General features: G+C 36.3%; 2 pseudogenes; one reads left to right on the top strand and one right to left on the bottom strand.

Annotated features, from left to right (window-relative positions):
* Positions 1–420: 420 nt before the first annotated feature.
* LOC122745385 lies at positions 421–1,218 on the bottom strand (annotated as a pseudogene).
* Positions 1,219–1,963: 745 nt separating this feature from the next.
* LOC122747794 lies at positions 1,964–3,223 on the top strand (annotated as a pseudogene).
* Positions 3,224–18,266: the final 15,043 nt, after the last annotated feature.

Raw genomic sequence — 18,266 nt, 5'->3', positions numbered from 1 at the left:
TTATTTTGCTGGGCTATTGTGAAGCAAATTCTTTGTCAGGTATAAGGTACTATATAAATGTTAGCTATTTTTGTTGCAATAATCAACCTTAGGGGTGTTTTGTAATGAAATCTCCCTTTAAAGTTCTATACAAATATATTTTACTATTAAAAAAAAAGGTGAGGAGGATGCTATCAGAAAAACCCAGGATGAGCTAATGCAAAGTGACAAGTACTGTATATAAAATAACAGCAATATTGTAAGATGATCTACTGTGAATGACTTAGTTATTTTCAGCAATGCAATGATCCAAGACAACTCTGAAGGACTTATGAAAAATGCAGTCCATCTATAGAGAAATAACTGATGGTATTTGAATACAAATAGAAGTAAATTTTTTGTTTAAATTTTTATTTTTCTGTAGGAAAAACAAACATACATTTAACCCCATTTAGTTGCGATTTCCTTACCTTTTGCCTTTTCTAGCTTGGCAATATGATCCACTGACTTTGGACCCAGAATGTTGTCACCCCAGTGATGATGGATCTCATCATATCTGTTGTAATTATTTTTGATGACTTCTACCAGCTTAGCCAGGGCTCCCTTATCTTCAGGGTTAACCTGTGTGAAGGCAAATCTTGTTCAAGTCTTTCTGTGAAATAAGTGACCCAGCCTGGCTTTTCCTTTAATAATACAGTAAGGAACTCCCATTTTTTGGCACAAGCCAGGAAGGAAGGCCACTAGCTCAATGGGGTCCGCATCATGTGCACTCACTACCAACTATGCTTTCTTGTTTGGTACCAGGGTAGTAACAGTGTTAACACCTACCCTGAGGACAGGTGGTCTCTTAGTGGGGGCATCACTTTTGCCTGCAGCTTTTTATTCAGCTTGAGCCAGCAGCCTTTGTTTCTTCTCTTGCTTTGTTTCAGGTCTGTACTTGTGAGCCAGTTTAAGCAGCTGAGTAGCTATCAGACAATCAAAAGCCTGGGTAAACTGGTTAACTTCTGGTAGCACTTTCAAATGCTTATAAAGGATAGATCTTTGATGCTGCAATATGATATATTGATGCCATGTGACAAATCGAATCAGGTCCCTTTTGGTCTGGAAGTCCTGACCAAGGCCAAAGTTCTTGGGCCATTTCTCAAACAGAGGATTAACCACTTTCTTGGCCTCCTGCTTCTTTACAACAGCAGGGGCCAGAGCCACCATCTTCCTTTTAGCCTTCTTCCCTTTTGGCATCTTGGCTGACAGAGCAAGAAAAAAAGCTGGAAGTATATTTTGTTGTTATTGTTAGTTCCTTTTTCTAAGGTTTTTTTTTTTGTCTGCTATGTTTTGCGTGGCTGCACGTATATAACTTATATTGAATTGCTTGAGTTCTTAAGGAAGGAAAGAAGATAATTTATAACACAAAGGTTTTTTTGTTTTGTTTTGTTTTGTTTTGTTTTATTTTATTTTGGTGGGACAATGAGGGTTAAGTGACTTGCCCAGGGTCACACAGCTAGTAAGTGTTAAGTGTCTGAGGCCAGATTTGAACTCAGGTCCTCCTTAATCCAGGGCAGGTGCTTTATCCACAGTGCCACCTAGTTGCCCCAGAATGCAAAGTTTTAAAAATTTATGTTACAATTTGTTTTTACATGTAAGGTGTTGTGACGTGTAAATTTAAATGTGATTACCTATTACTATCCCAAGTGTAGGGAAAATTAGCTGGGGTTTATCATATATTTGCTACTTAGAAATTAGAGGCTAATGCTCCAATTTGGGGCATTAAGCATTTATTAAAGCATATTAAATATTAGTAAAGAGAGCACACATGGGCCTGCCCACCATTGCAACTGCTCCAGCTTCCTCTCTGTCTCCCTGGAGTGCAAGGACTGTCCGGCTGTGGATGGTTAGATAGCCCCCCAGCGCTAGCTCATGTCCTCACTGCATCCAGCATGGACCTGACAGCAGCAATGGCTGCAGTAAGTGCAGGAGGAGGTGGAAGATGGTGGGAAGGCTTCTGACTTGTGTGGTGGACTGTGGCACCAGGTATACAAAACTTGGATATGCTGGAAATACTGAACCACAGTTAATCATCCCTTCATGTATTGCTATCAAGGAGTCTGCAAAAGTAGGAGATGGAGCCCAAAGGAGGATGATGAAGTGTATTGATTATCTAGACTTCTTTATTGGTAATGAAGCAATAGAAAAGCCAATTTATGCAATAAAGTGGCAAATCTGTCATGGTATAGTTGAAGATTGGGACTTGATGGAGAGATTTATGGAACAAGTGATCTTTAAATACGTAAGGGCAGAACCTGATGATCATTATTTCCTTTTGACTGAACCTCCACTAAATACATCAGAAAACAGGGAATATACAGCTGAAATTATGTTTGAATCCTTTAATGTTCCAGGCCAATACATTATTGTACAGGCTGTCCTTGCTTTAGCTGCATCTTGGACATCAAGACAGTTAGGAGAGCGAACACTGACTGGTACAGTTATAGACAGTGGAGATGATGTCACTCATGTCATTCCTGTGGCTGAAGGATATGTCATTGGCAGCTGTATCAAGCACATTCCAATTGCTGGGAGAGATATAACATATTTTATTCGGCAGTTATTGAGAGAACAAGAAGTAAGAATTCTTCCTGAACAATTCCTTGAAACAGCTAAGGCTGTGAAGGAATGTTATAGTTATTTCTGCCCTGATTTTAGTCAAAGAATTTAACATGTATGATACAGATGGGTCAAAGTGCATTAAACAGTATAATGGAATCAATGTAATTTCAAAGCAAGAATTTTCCATTTGTGTTGGTTATGAATGGATTCTGGGTCCAAAAATCTTCTTTCACTCAGAGTTTGCTAATCCAGACTTCACACATCCTACCTCAGAAGTAGTAGATAAGGTAATTCAGAATTGTCCCATCAATGTCAGACATCCTCTCTACAAGAATATTATCCTCACTGGGGGTTTAACCATGTTCAGGGATTTTGGATGTTGACTACAATGAAATTTGAAAAGAACCTGTTGATGCAAGGCTAAAACTATGTGAAGAATTAAGTGGTGGTAGACTGAAGCCCAAGCCAATTGATGTACAGGCCATTACACATAACATGCAGTGATATGCAGTATGGATTGGGGGATCAATGCTGGGTCCCATACCTTAGTTCTACCAAGTATGCCACACCAAAAAAGGATTATGAAGAGATTAGACCTAGTATTTGCCGCCACAACCCAGTGTTTGGGGTCATGTGTTAAAATTGACTTCATAGATAACAGTTAGGGAAGTGGGGAAGAGCTCATCTTTCTGATTACCTGTTTTGTCTGGATGGCTAATATTAAGATAGGAAACTGACTTGACAAGAAAAAGACCAAACAAAATTCAACAGGAATATTTTAATAAATGTATCAACTTACAAATGTAGAAGAAAGCCAAAATGATTAAAAGTGTTTTTTTCTTTATACAATATTTGAGTCTGTGTGTAACCAAAAGAAGTGGATTTTAGATCTTTCTGTGACCTGATATTTTGTATATTAATGGATTATCCAAGATTTGATGGAATTTAACGGTATGTAGTAGCTCTATTATGCTTGAATTATACTCTTTTTATTTTTACAGGGCAATGAGGGTTAAGTGACTTGCCCAGGGTCACACAGATAGTAAGTGTCAAGTGTCTGAGGCTGGATTTGAACTCAGGTCCTCCTGAATCCAGGACCAGTGCTTTATCTACTGCACCATCTAGCTACCCCCAAATTATACAATTTTAAGTGTACGATGCAATAGCTTGTTTATATTTCATACTTTTTTATACTTTGAGGAAAAAATGTCAAAGATAAACTATTGTATTTGAGGAAAAGGGAGACCAACTTTAAGGTAAATTTTTTAAAAGCTTCATGATACTGGCTTACACACTCATGTTATTCTAGTTATTAAAATTTTCAACCATCTAAAACAAATCTGGTTTTCTTTGCAAGTGCTTTTTGGAACTAAAGCTAATATCTTGGATTAATTGATGCCTGATAATGCTTTCTGAATATTCTTATTCTGTTTCTTACTTTAAAATAAAAGTAAAGACAAGACTGTTGGTCAAGTATTGTATAATTTCAATAGCATATAGAATAAATCACATCTAATATACATAAAATGAAATTATATTGCTATCTTAAAAAATTAGAAAAGGTAGTTGTCTCAATTTATTTTCCTTTCTTTGCATGATTCAGAGATTTAAAAATGCAACGAAAATCTAAACTGCATGATATTGTTGGTGACCAGGAAAAAAGATTCAAACTGTGAAAATTCATTATGCAAATGAAAATATCAAATATTGGTACAGTTATCAAAATGAAAGCATAAACATTGTATGTTTGCATGCTCTTTTTCCTCTTCTGAAGAGCCAGGCTGTCAAAAATTTACTAGCACATCCCTATTTTGACTATAAACATTGCGTGAGTTCAGCAGAATTTCATATTTTCAAGGAATGAAGTCATCATCAACCTGAAAACCTTTGATGTAGGATGATAACAACAACAACAACAACAGGTATTTAAGATTTGCAAAATGCTTTACGTCTATCATTCTGATCCTCCCCACACCTCTGAAAATACACCATCATTTTGGGCCATGCTTTTCAGAAAATCAAACTTAATTTCCTCATGTTGTCCTCCATGTAACATCCACTTCCATGTAATCTGGTAGACTTTTGCACCACTTTTTTCAAAGTTGTTACTTTGGGGGAAGATGGAAACTCCAGAATGTCCACTCTAAAATACATATTCTTAAAGTCAAGCAACAATAGAAATAGAAATTCCATTTAAAATAACTGTGCCCAACATAAATACTTGGGAGTCTACCTGCCAAGACAAACCCAGGAACTATCATGTTTCATGCAAATAAAGTGAGATTTAAACAACTGGAAAAGTATTAATTGCTCATGGGTAGGCTGAGCCAATATAATAAAAATGATGATCCTACCTAAGTTAATTTATTTATTTATTGCTATGCCAATCAAACTATCCAAAATATTTTATAGATCTAGAAAAATAATGACAAAATTCATCTGGAAAAACAAAAGTTCGAAGATATCATGGGAATCAATGAAAGAAAATATGAAAGAAGGTGTTCTAGCAGTACCAGATCTTAAACTGTATTATATAGTGGTAATTATCAAAACAATCTGGTACTGGCTAAGAAATAGAGAGTTGGATCAGTGGAATAGAATATGTACAAATTACACTATAGTAAATTACTATAGTAATCTAGTATATGATAAGTCCAAAGATCCAAGTTTTGACAAAAACTGCTGGGAAAATTGGAAAACAGTATGGCAGAAACTAGGTATAGACCAACATCTAACACCATATACTAAAATAAGGTCAAAAGAGTACATGATTTACACATAAAGGAAGATATCATAAGCTCTGATTCTTCTCTCATTATATTACTCATGCAGAAATATGTTTAATGTGATTGTGCATATATAACCTATATCAGATTACTTGCTGTCTTGGGGAGGGGAGAGGGATGGAGAAAAACTTGAAACTAGAAATCTTATGAAAACAAATGTTGTAAATTATCTCTAAATGTAACTGGAAAATAATAAAATATTTATATGGAAAAAAGAGAGTGTGGAATTATTTACCTGTCACATTTATGGGCAGACGAAGAATTTAGTATGAACAAAATACAGAGAGTAAAACACAATGCAAAAAAGATAATGTTGATTATATAAAATTTAAAAAGTTTTTGCACAAACAAAACTAATATAACCAAAATTACAAGGGAACCAGAAACCTGAGAAATAATTTTTGAAACAAATATCTCTGATAAAGGCCTTATTTATCAATTACATAGAGAACTGAGTCAAATTTATAAAAATATAAGTCTTTCCCCAATTGATAAATTGTCAAAGGATATGAGGAGGCAGTTTTCAGACAAAGAAATCAAAGCTATCTATAATCAGATGAAAAAAATGCTCTAGATCACTATTGATCAGAGAAATGCAAATTGAAACAACTCTGAGGCATCACCTCACACCTATCACGGTGGCAACCATAACAAAAATGGATGTTGGAGGGAATGTGGGAAAGCTGGGATGCTAATACTCTATTGGGGGAGTTGTGCAAAGATCCAACTATTCTGGAGAGCAATTTGGAACTATGCCCAAAGGGCTATGGAATTGTGCATCTCTTTTGATCCAGCAAAACCAATGCTAGGTTAAAGCCCAAAGACATCCCCAAAAAGAAAAAAAAAAGACCTATTTGTACAAAAATATTTATAGCAGCTCTTTTTGTGGTGTCTGAGAATTGGAAATCAAAGGAATGACCATCAATTGGGGCATTGCTAAACAAGCTGTGGTATATGATGGTGATGGAATATTATTGTTCTATAAGAAATGACAAGCAGTATGATTTCAGAAAGTCCTGGAAAGACTTGTATGAACTGATGTATACTGAAGTGAGCAGAACCAAGAGAACATTGTGCACAGAGACAGCAATATTGTTTGATGAAGAACTGTGAATGACTTATATTCTCAGCAATACAACTATCAAAGACAATCCCAAAGGACTATTGTTGAAACACACTATCCACGTCCAAAGAAAGAACTTATATTGAAACTGAAACTGAAGCATGCTATTTTGCACTTTCACTTTTTTCTTTTATTCAGTCTTCTTGTACAAAATGACTAATATGGTAATGTTTTACATAATCATACGTGTATAGCCCATATCTGTTTACCATCTCAGAGGGGGAAGGGGAGGGAGGGAGGGAAGGAGGGATAAAAATTAGAACTCAAAACTATAAATAAAAATATTTATTATTTTAAAAAATAAAATAAAATACATATTTTGGAAATACAATTGTCATTCCTAGTGTCTTTCATACTTTAATCACACAAGAAACAGAATATTTTGTAAACATTTATATTTTAAGGAAAGTGGAATGGTAAACTGGATAAAGATATTACTAATATGTGAAGGAAAAGATTGTGTGTTAGGCATATATTTCAGTCCATTCTTGTAGGCATTATCCTTATAGTTGTCTTAGTAACCGTGCTGAGGAACATAATTTAGTTAGGAAAAAATAAGAGCCTTGTCTTTTTTTTCCCCCTTAACAGTCACCTTTTGTTTGAATAATTAGTTATTATTTTGTTGAGGAATTATTTCTACCAAAGATAATAAATCTTAGAACTGCAAAGATCACAGAGGGAAATTGTTATATTCTTTCTTTCTTTCTTTCTTTCTTTCTTTCTTTCTTTCTTTCTTTCTTTCTTTCTTTCTTTCTTTCTTTCTTTCTTTCTTTCTTTTTGAGGGGCAATGAGGGTTAAGTGACTTGCCCAGGGTCACACAGCTAGTAAATGTCAGCATATGACATTTCTGTTTGTTTGTTTTTTTTTTAGTGAGGCAATTGGGGTTAAGTGACTTGCCCAGGGTCACACAGCTAGTAAGTGTTAAGTGTCTGAGGCTGGATTTGAACTCAGGTATTCCTGACTCCAGGGCCGGTGCTCTATCCACTGCACCACCTAGCTGCCCCAGCATATGACATTTCTAAGAGTACTTTAAGAATTTAACTTACTATTTTAGTAAAACAGCCACAGAAATCTGGATAAAGTCAGGGCAATTGTCTACATTTTAAATATTCTAAATTAGATTTTCATATGCTTATACTGTGTAATAACAGGGCCATTAACACCACAATTGGGAATGAGCTGACACTTTTTTTTTGAAAACCAGGACAAGAAAAATTTTGTGGTGAGGGTTCAAATCTTCCTTTGCAAACTGGAGAGTGTCTGGGTAAATACGTTTTGTATGGACTAGGGTAAAGATTTCCTAAGAATTGTTGTATGTCAAAAACAAAACAAAAACAAACAAACAAAAAGAATTATAGTATGTTAGATTTGAAATAGGCCTTGGAGATCATAGAGAATAGTTCCCACACACACACTTTTTTTTTTTTTTACAGATAAGGCACTTGAGGTGCAAGGAGATAAAGTAATTGACCTTAAGGTCATCCAAATGACAAAACAACAGAGCAAGGATTCAAACCTAGGCGCTCAGACATTTTTCTTCTTCTTCTTCTTCTTTTTTTTTTGTGGGGCAATGGGGATTAAGTGACTTGCCCAGGGTCACACAGTTAGTAAGTGTTAAGTGTCTGAGGCCGGATTTGAACTCAGGTACTCCTGAATCCAGGGCCAGCGCTTTAACCACTGCGCCATCTAGCTGCCCCAGATATTTTTTAAAAAATAAATTTTTGTTGATATATTTTCTTTTGATATAAAGTACATTTTTCAATATATCCCTACTTTCCCCCTCCCAGAAACCTATCCCCAATTATGAAAAAAATTTAAAAGAATAAAACAGGTCAACAAAACTAATCCAAACTTATTTTAAAAGTCTTACATTGTATCCAGGGTTTCATATTTGTAGTTCCCATTTCTACAAATTAGGGAATGAGATACCATTTCATGTCTCTTTGTAGAAAAACTTGGTCATCATATCTTCCCAGCATTCAGTTTTGACTTTTGTTATTGCTCTTTTCATTGTTGTAGACATTATGTATATTGCTCCCCCCCCCATTCTGCTTACTGCATCTTGGATATAAAATATAATGAGATGCATTATATTGTAGTCATTGATAGGACACTGGACTTAGAGTTAAGGGAAGCTGAGTTCAAATCCTGACACAGATACCTCTGGGTAAGTCTCAGCTTTAGTTTGTTCATGTTTAAGTGCAGATAATAATAGCATCTACCTTACAGGGCTGTCTAAGGATCAAATGAGATAACATATGTGAATTGCTTTATAGACCTTAAGCTGCTATGTGAATTCTAGCTATTATTATTACATAGCTAATCTGTGCCTCAGTTTCCTCTTCTGTAAAATGGGAGTTAGCCTCAATGATCCTTTCAGTTCCTTCTCAGTTTTAAATCTATGATTTTTATGATAGACTATTTAACATCTTGAATTTCAGGTCACTTATTAAGATTACAAACTAGACAATGCCATTGTGATCTTAGTTTGCAAGAAAAGTTCCCATGCTCATGAAAGCTTGGGGCTTTGAAATAAGATTCTGTGCTCATGTTTGGAGGAGTCTGAAGGGTATCTTAGTATTATATATGAATTACAAAAAGAAAGCATTTATGTTGGAAAAAGTAAAACATAGTCTTCAGAGAATACATTAAACCAGACCATAATTCATTTTTGGAGGAAGAAGCAACATGGATTTGTGTCTTTTGAAGAGAGACAGAGATAAAAATTATTTTTTCCATATTTAGTTCAATTATGTAAGGTTTATTCCTATTATATTTTTTAAAAACCATCCAGTTAAATAAATGAAGTCCCTCTTTTGGCCTATGTTCCCCTTCATGTAAATATGAACTATATACAAAATTAAACAGAGCTATTTCAAAGTTGAGCTTGTGGGGACCAATTTTTAATTGGGGAGTGCTAGCTAATCGGCTGGCCGCAATATTGGGGCAAGGAAGGAGACCAGCAGCCTCCCTCAAAACAGAACAAGATTTATTTTAACAAGAATGAACTTAAAAAAACAAAAACAGAAACAGGATCAGTAGGATCAAGGGAAAGGAAATAAAATGGGGAAAGGGAAATTATAATACCTGAAAAAATAGCACCGCCCAGGAATCAGCTGAAAATACACAGCAGAACACCTGTCACTTTCTAGCTTCCACCTAGAATGCCCAATTCTCCTCCCCCAAACCTAGAAACACCCCACACAGCCCCAGTCAATGGAATGGCCACTCTGACAGTCACATGACTGCCCTCGCTAGGCTTCCAATCATTATAATTTTCCCAGGCCCATGTAGTGGTGATGACTTGAGGTGCCAGAGCCCTGGCTAGGGCTACAACCAGTGGGTGGAGCACTGTGGTTTGCGGAGCCCCAGGCCAGTACACAAACCTCAAATAACAATTAATTCTTTACAAGCTGAATCTTGAAAGGAACCCTGAGGCTTCAGGAGGCAGAATTGAGGAGGGAATGGGAATAGCCTATAGTCATAGATGGTTTGTTAATTATAACACAGTCCAGATTATTGCATTTGAAGTTTCATTTTGAAGTATTTGAAAGTAATAATTCCATACTTCTAGGCTATGTGGGCATTTCTTTTACTAAGACCATCAGTCACATTTATTAAGTGCTTACTATGTGGTGGATGTTGTGCTGAGTGCTGGGAATACAAATACAAACATAAAGAAAGTCCTTGGTTTCAAGGAGCATACATTCTAAACTGGGAAGACAACACAGAAAAGGGAGCCAGCTGAAAGGGGAGATGACATGGAGAATGGTAGAGAAAGCCTTGTGGAAGTGAATCGATAATGCTTACCTAGGGAGGATTGAAGGCATATATGACCTGAACCTCCTTCACTTTAAATTGGAGGTACTGGGAAATTAGAAGGTGATGCTTCAGAACCCTAGAATCCTTCCAGAGGGAGAAGTATAGCAACCCTTGTATGATTAACCCAGGAGATTGTCTCTGTTAACTGTCATGGCTGGAAATTCATTGCCTCTTCCAACTTATTTAGGTCAACTCCTGTTAGCCAGTTGCTAAATTTTCATTCCTTCCTCCTCCCCTATATCACAAATATTATAAATCAAGGCTTGATTGTTTTGTTAATTGTCTAAACAAGAACATGGTGGAGAAAATGTTAATAATGCAGATTAAACTTAAAATTATGTAATTTATGTTTTTACAGTTCAATTCATTTTAACATTTTTTTTTTACTTAAAATAACCTATTAAAAAGAAAATATTAGAGGAAAAACTCTTCAGGGGATTAAAAAAATTGATAAGAATTGTTGTAGAAGCTAACAAGCTGTTCACAGATTCATTCTCTGGAGATCACTCTTATTTTAGAAAATCTTGTATTCAACATCTGCTTGCATTTTATACATGTCTTGAGTACATATTCTTTCATACTCCTAATTAGGCCTTGCTTTAGGCCAAAGGAGACATTCTTTTCTTTGCAATGAAATCACCAGTCTACAGGTGGTATAAAAGACTGTGTGGCATCATTAAAAGAACCTTAGACTGTAGGCAAGCAGACATGGGTCTGAGTCCTGTCTCTTCTTCTGTTTCTTTGTGAACTTCAATACACCATTTTCCCTCTTTGGACCTCGGTTTCCCCATATGGAAAAATGGACTAGATGATTTCAGGGGATAGAGCACCAGGTCTCTGAAGTCAGTAAGGTGAGTTCAAATCTGGTCTCAGGCATGTAATAGCTTCATGACCCTGGGTAGGTCACTTTAATCTCTGTTTGTTTCAGTTTGCTCATTTGTTTGCTTGTGTGTTGTTTTTAATTTTGTTTTGTTTTGCAGGACAATGAGGTTTAAGTGACTTGCCCAGGGTCAGGAAGCTAGTGAGTATCAAGTGTTTGAGGCCAAATTTTAACTCAGCTCCTCCTGAATCCAAGGTTCATGCTTTATCCACTGTGCCACCTAGCTGCACCCCAGTTTCCTCATCTGTATAATGAGAATAGTAATAGCATCTATCTTCCAGGGTTGTTGTGAGGATCAAATTAGGTAAATAGAAACAATGTTGAGAAATATCTAATAGGACATAAGGTAAAGTAAAAAATGAGTTGAATCTTTCCCAAAAAGACCTTCCTTCACTTTCTCATCTTAGCAGAAGGTAAAAGATTGTGATAAGATCAATATTTACCAGAATGCCACATGCTTCCCCCTCTTATATGATTAGGTTAGTTTTTTCTCTAAAAAACAAGGAAACTGTCCTCAGGATTTGATTGACCCACAGGACCAAGTTTCAAACCAAGTAGGAAAGGAAGCATTTTCCTCATGGCCTCAGGCCATGTCTATGTGGTTTCTTGATCACCTCAAGGCATTAAAGAGCCCACCTTAGAGAGGCATTCCCCCTCAAATACGGCCAGTGTTTTAAGGTTTTGAGAATCACCACATCCTGCCCTAATGTTCAGACAATTTCTGTAAAGAAGAGAGATTATGTCTACAGATCTGAGTACTGTACCCTAAGTTTTCTATGTTATGGCTAAGTAAATCTATTTTTCTTAAGTCTTAAAAGACATACTAGCATATTATTTCACATCAGCATCAGAAATAAAATACCAAGGGAGTACTGTCAGACAGGATCAGCCCAGGACAAACACTTTGAGAGCAAAGTGTTGCATATGTTGTCAGAAGTAGTCACTCTAAACATTGTTTTTTGCTTATTTTGTTATTGTTATTGTTAAAAGGAAGGGTTAAATTGAGGGAGAGGGGTTGCTATCCAGAAAAGACAGTAATATAAAAACAAAAAAGCATCCATAAAACATTTTTAAAGTCTTTCCTAAAATTTTAACAGTGTTTTATATAGTAACTGTAGATTTTATTTTTTAGGCAGCCTTTTGTAAATGTAAACTTTCCCCCCTTATCGATGTGCTAGGGACGTGGTAATACTGTCTGTTAAACTTATTTTTAAGTGTCATGGCAGGAAAGTTTAATTGTGATTTTAGGTAAATTTATTAGTAATGAAAACATAGACTTATGCAGGACTGGAAGAAAAGCACCAGAATTTTCCCTGTCTGTCTAAGCTTTGCAAATGTCCTAACTGAAAATGATTCTAATACCCTGAAACAGTGCATTAGCCAAGAGAAATCAAAGCCTTCAATCAGAGCTAGGAGGGGTGGCTAATATATGTAATAGGGTAAGGATCCAAAAAGAACTTGAAATGCCAGAATTGGGCAAATCTAAAGAGATGAAATTTACTTAGCAAACGCTCTTCCTGTGAAATTCATTCCATCTATATATGTCACCTGGTCCAGATCCTTGTTGCAGTCATCTATCAATCTCCAGTTTATTCTTCCCCTTTATCAGGAAGCTCAGGATCTGACTCAGTCTTCTTCTCTGCCCTAATCCTTGTTCTCATTCTCAGTGACTTCATTATGCTAGTCAGTGTCACCTTGAATATCCTGATCTCTGAACTCATCCATTCCCCATTACTTAAATCTTCATTTGCCCTGAACCACCCTTTGTGATAGTCATGCCCTTTATATTACCATCACCCCAAACAGTTCAATCTCCATAATCCAGACCTCTGAAACTTCTCTTTCCAATCATTACATAGAATTTAGCCGTTTCTCCCACTTCCCCATTCCTCCTAAACTTCTTCATTCTCACCTCAGCCTCTACCTCTTCTAACCCTCCCTGTTTTCCCAGTCCATTAGTCCATTACTCTGGTCTAGCTTCATTTTCCCTCCCATTCCAGTTTTGATTCTATGTTTGACTATATTGATTATACATTATCCTCTACCATTGAAATCTTCTATTCTTACTAGCATGCCACTAAACATTGCTGGAAAAAGTCATGCAGCCATTCCAATTGACTCCAAAATACTCAAGTTATTGTCTCAAGTCTTTCTATATTCCAATCCACCCTTTGAACAGATACCAAAATGAATTTCTTAAAGTGTAGGTCTGATTATATTACTTCCAATTCAGTCAACTACAGTAGCTCCCTATTTCCTCCAGTATAACAGAATTTGAGAGTTAGAAGGGACCTAATTGGGGGCAGCTAGGTGGCGCAGTGGATAGAGCACCGGCCCTGGAGTCAGGAGTACCTGAGTTCAAATCCAGCCTCAGACACTTAACACTTACTAGCTGTGTGACCCTGGGCAAGTCACTTAATCCCAATTGCCTCACTTAAAAAACAAAAACAAAAAAGAAGGGACCTAATTGACCATCTGGTCTAATTGGTATGTGAAAAGAATTTACATTATAACATATCAAACAATTCTCTTTTTGATGGCCACCTCTCAATGCAACACATTCAACTTTTGGACAGCTCTAATTGTTAAGACTTTTTCTTCTTGACAATTATCTAAATTTGCCCTTTCTTGCAACATCTGCCCATTACTTTTGGTGATACCTACTTAAGTTAAAGAAAACAAATCTAAACTTTTCTCTGAGTGACAACTCTTTAAATACTTGAAGACAAGTATCAAGTCCTGTCCTTGTGAAGGTGCGGGGGACACCTACTCCATCCCAAGCCTTTTCTTTTCCAGGTGAAACAAAGTTAATTCCTTCATCCAGTGCTCACATGCAATGGGTTCAAAGCCATGCCTTTCTGGTACTACTTTTTTTGATACTTTTCACCTTATCAATATCCTCAAACATCGCCTGATACATAGTGGATGCTTAAGATATGTTTGCTGACTTTACTGTGGTGAATAGAACTGAACAAAATATTTCAGATGAAATCTAATATGGACAGAGTATAGTGGCACTATCACCTCTCTATTCCTGGAAGCTAGGCCTCTCAATTAGCATTTTGGGCTGCCATAAAATACAGATAATTCATATTGATTGTGCACTCTCCTTCCCATCCCTTCTTTATCTGAACAACTGCTATCTTATCACACCCTCTATTTTAGAGGTTGATTCCCCCCCTGCCCAAAGTATAAGATTATATATTTATCTCTATGAATTTTATCTATGTCAATTCAGCCCAATGCTCATGTCTGCCAAGAACTTTTTGGATCCTGTGTCTTTCATCCTATGTATATGCTATCCAGCCTAGCTTTTGTCATCTTTAAATTTGATGAACATGCAATCTATACTTTTATCCAAGTCATTGATAAAAATGTTAAATAGCATACGGTCAAGTGTAGATCTCTGGGAAATTTCTTGGAGATTTTCTTCCATGTTGACATCAAAATGTTAACATTTGGTTTTCCCACTAGTTTTTAATCCAATTAAATATATTTTATCTATCTTGACTCTCTCCATATGCTCATTAAAAACGTTATGTGGTATTTGATCAAAAGCATGGTTAAAATCAAGTTATATTATATCTATAACATCTCTTTCACCTATTAGTTTAGTAATATAAAATAAATAAACATATGAGAATGTGAATAACTTGCAGTCAGAGACAAATTTTGCTTTATTTTGTATTCCTAGCACTCAACATGGTGCTTGGCATATAGTAAGTGCTTAATAATGCTTGTTGACCAACTGAAATGAGATTATTTTGGTATTACTTGTGCTTGATAAAGCCCATGCTAGTTCTTTTAAATCAGCACTCCCCTTTCTAAATGTTTGTCAACCTTCTCTTTAATGATCTATTACCGGATTTTCCCAGGAATAGATATGAAACTTACTGACCCATGATTGAGAGAGTGTGTAAATCATACTATTATAGGTTTATAGTTAAAAGAAACTGCAAATGTCATTAAGACCACCCCACCTCCCTTTTACAGATGAGGAAATAGAGGTGCCTCCTAGGGAAGTATAGTGAATTGGCTAGGTTTTGGTTTTGTTCTGTTTTGTTTTGTTTTATTTTTCGGCAGGGCAATGTGGGTTAAGTGACTTGCCCAAGGTCACACAGATAGTAAATGTCAAGTGTCTGAGGCTGGATTTAAACTCAGCTCCTCCTCAATCCAGGGCATGTGCTTTATCCACTGCACCACCTAGCAGCCCCCTTGGCTAGTTTTTAAACTCAGGTCTTCTTGTCTTTAAGTTCTACTAAACTATGCTGTCTCTGCTGTCATATCTCCCTTTGAAAATCAAGATATCTCTTCTTTAGACTTGAGACAACTCTCCCCTTTTCCATCCTCTTTCAAATTTCATTGATGGTAGCCAATTTATTTATTATGAAATATAAATTTCTCCCTATAACTTTAAAGCTCTATACAACCTGACTTCTTTCCAAACTTTGTACACATTGCTTCCCTTCCCATATTCTCTAGTCTAACCAAACTGTCCTTTTTACTGCTCCTTCATTTCCCATTTCCTGTGCTTTTATACTAGCTGTCCCTTGTACCTCAATTTCACCTCTTAAAATAATGTCTTTCTTTCAAAACTCTGCTCCAAACTTATCTTCTCCATGAAGTCTTTCCTGATCCTCTCACCTGTTAATGCCCTGCTGTGGGATCTGGTATATAAAAAATGGAATATCCATAAAAAGGATGGAATGTAGATTCCAAGACATGTAGTATGGATATCCATTTTTATTTTTTTTATTTTTTAGTGAGGCAATTGAGGTTAAGTGACTTGCCCAGGGTCACACAGCTAGTAAGTGTTAAGTGTCGGAGGCCAGATTTGAACTCAGGTACTCCTGACACCAGGGCCGGTGCTTTATCCACTGCGCCACCTAGCCGCCCCCATGGATATCCATTTAAGGAAGAATCATGTGCTGCACTTAAAGTACATATAGTCAACATTTAAACCAATCAGTGTCTTTCTTCTTCATAAACATTGCAACCAATGAATAACACTACTTAGAACAAAGAAGGCTCCTTGCCCTAGGTAACCCACATGTGTAAATATCAGAGGGGAATGGGAGGAAATTTGCAGGAATTTTAAGAAATTCACCATGTCCACGTGCCTCCATGGACATAATGACTACCCACCTCCTCCACCATAAGTAAGGCTCCTTTAAATAAATTCTATCTCTATCACCCTGGAGCTACCAATGGCTTTCTTCCATGCTGAGTTTTCATTTGGGTCCTGGGGCCTTATATACCCGAGACCCTGCCTTACCCTACACATTCCCTTAGCAATTTACTTAATATTTAATTAATATCTATTTTGTATACACATATTGGGCATGTGTTGCCACTACTGATAAAATGTAAATTTCTCAAGAACAGGTTCAGTTACATGGTTGTCTTTGCATCCCTAGTATCTACCACAGTGCTTGATGTGCATAGTAGTTACCTAATAAAGGTTTGTTGATTGATTGACAGGAGGAGGACATGATAGTTGTCTTCAAGTATCTCAAGGGTTGTCACCTGAAAGAGGGATTATTTTTCTGCTTTTCCTGAGAGGGAGAAAAAAAACTAGGAAGAATAGAATGAAAATGCAGAATAATTTTTGTCATAATTCACATATTATCTCATTTGATCTTTGCAATAGCCCTTTAAGGTGGTTACTAAAAGTATTGCTATTCCCATTTTGGAGATGGGAAAACTGAAAGAGGAAATGTTTTGCCCTCAGGTAACATTTAAATCCATACCTCTTAATTCTAAATCCAGTGCTCTTTACACTGCACTACACCACACCAATACTTCCTTCTATTGCTACAGGCTAATGGAAGACATTGTGTAATGAAAAAAAATTTGCTTGTATTTGGTTGGTATTGGGGAGTTGTCAAATTTTTTAGATTAGTGGGATAACATCATGAAAGTGTGACCTTATAAATATTAATATGGTGGTGAAGGAGGAATTGGAGGAAAGAGAACTAGAGGCATAACCCTCCTAACCATTAGAAGAATATTGCAAAAGTCCAGGCTTATGAGTATTAACTAGGATTACCAGAGTCAGAATAATAATTACTTTGGAAAGGAAGAGAAAATTTAAAAGGTATAATAAAGGAAAAATTGACCAGCATATGTAAAGGCTCTCTTCCTGTTCTTCTTCTACGTGATTGACCATTTCTTAGTTTCCTTTGGTAAATCAGGATCCATCTCCCATTCCCTCAGTGCAGGTGTGCCCCAAACTCTGCCCCACTCTCTCTATATATACCCTCTCTTGGTGATCTCATGAGGCATTGTTGGTTTAATTATTATTCTCTGCAAGTGATTTCAAATATTTGGATGTAGCCCTAATTTCTCTCCTTATTTCCAGTCTCACATCCTTAGCTGACTGTTGGACATCCTACCTAGATATCCTACACACACCTCAAACTCATTATGTCCAAAACAGAACCCTTTCTTTCCTGCCCCTGTACCTGTACTACACCCAAAGTTCCTTATTTCTATTTAGGGAATGATCATCCTTCCAGTCATTCAGGTTTGCAACCCCAGAGTCATTCTTATATTATACTCTTCACTCTTCCTTACATGATAAATCTAACGACTTTGTAGCAAAATATTATCCAATTCTATTTCCACCACATTTTTCTTTTTTTTAGGTTAAACAGTACAATTATGTTAAACATATTTGCGCATTAGTTATATTGTGAAAGAAAAAGAATAAAAAGGAAAAACAAAAGAAAGAAAAAAGAAAGAACAACAAAAAAAGTGACAATAGTATCCCTTAGTCTTCATTCAGACTCCATAGTTCTTTCTCTAGATGTGGAGAGAATTTTCCATCATGAGTTCTTTGGAATTGTTTTGGAACATTGTATTGCTGAAAAGAGCTAAGTCTATTATAGTTGATCATACACAATGCTGCTGTTACTGTGTACAATATTCTCCTGGATCTACATAATTGACTCAGCATCAGTTCATGTAAGTTTTTCCAGGTTTTCCTAAAATCCATCTGCTCATCATTTCTTACAGAATAATAATATTCCATTACACTCATGTACCACAACTTGTTCAGCCATTATCCAAT

Source organism: Dromiciops gliroides, chromosome 3 (assembly GCF_019393635.1).
Source record: "Dromiciops gliroides isolate mDroGli1 chromosome 3, mDroGli1.pri, whole genome shotgun sequence".
NCBI lineage: Eukaryota > Metazoa > Chordata > Mammalia > Microbiotheria > Microbiotheriidae > Dromiciops > Dromiciops gliroides.
The sequence above is the reverse complement of the archived record's forward strand: the minus strand, read 5'-3'. Positions and strand labels throughout refer to the sequence as shown.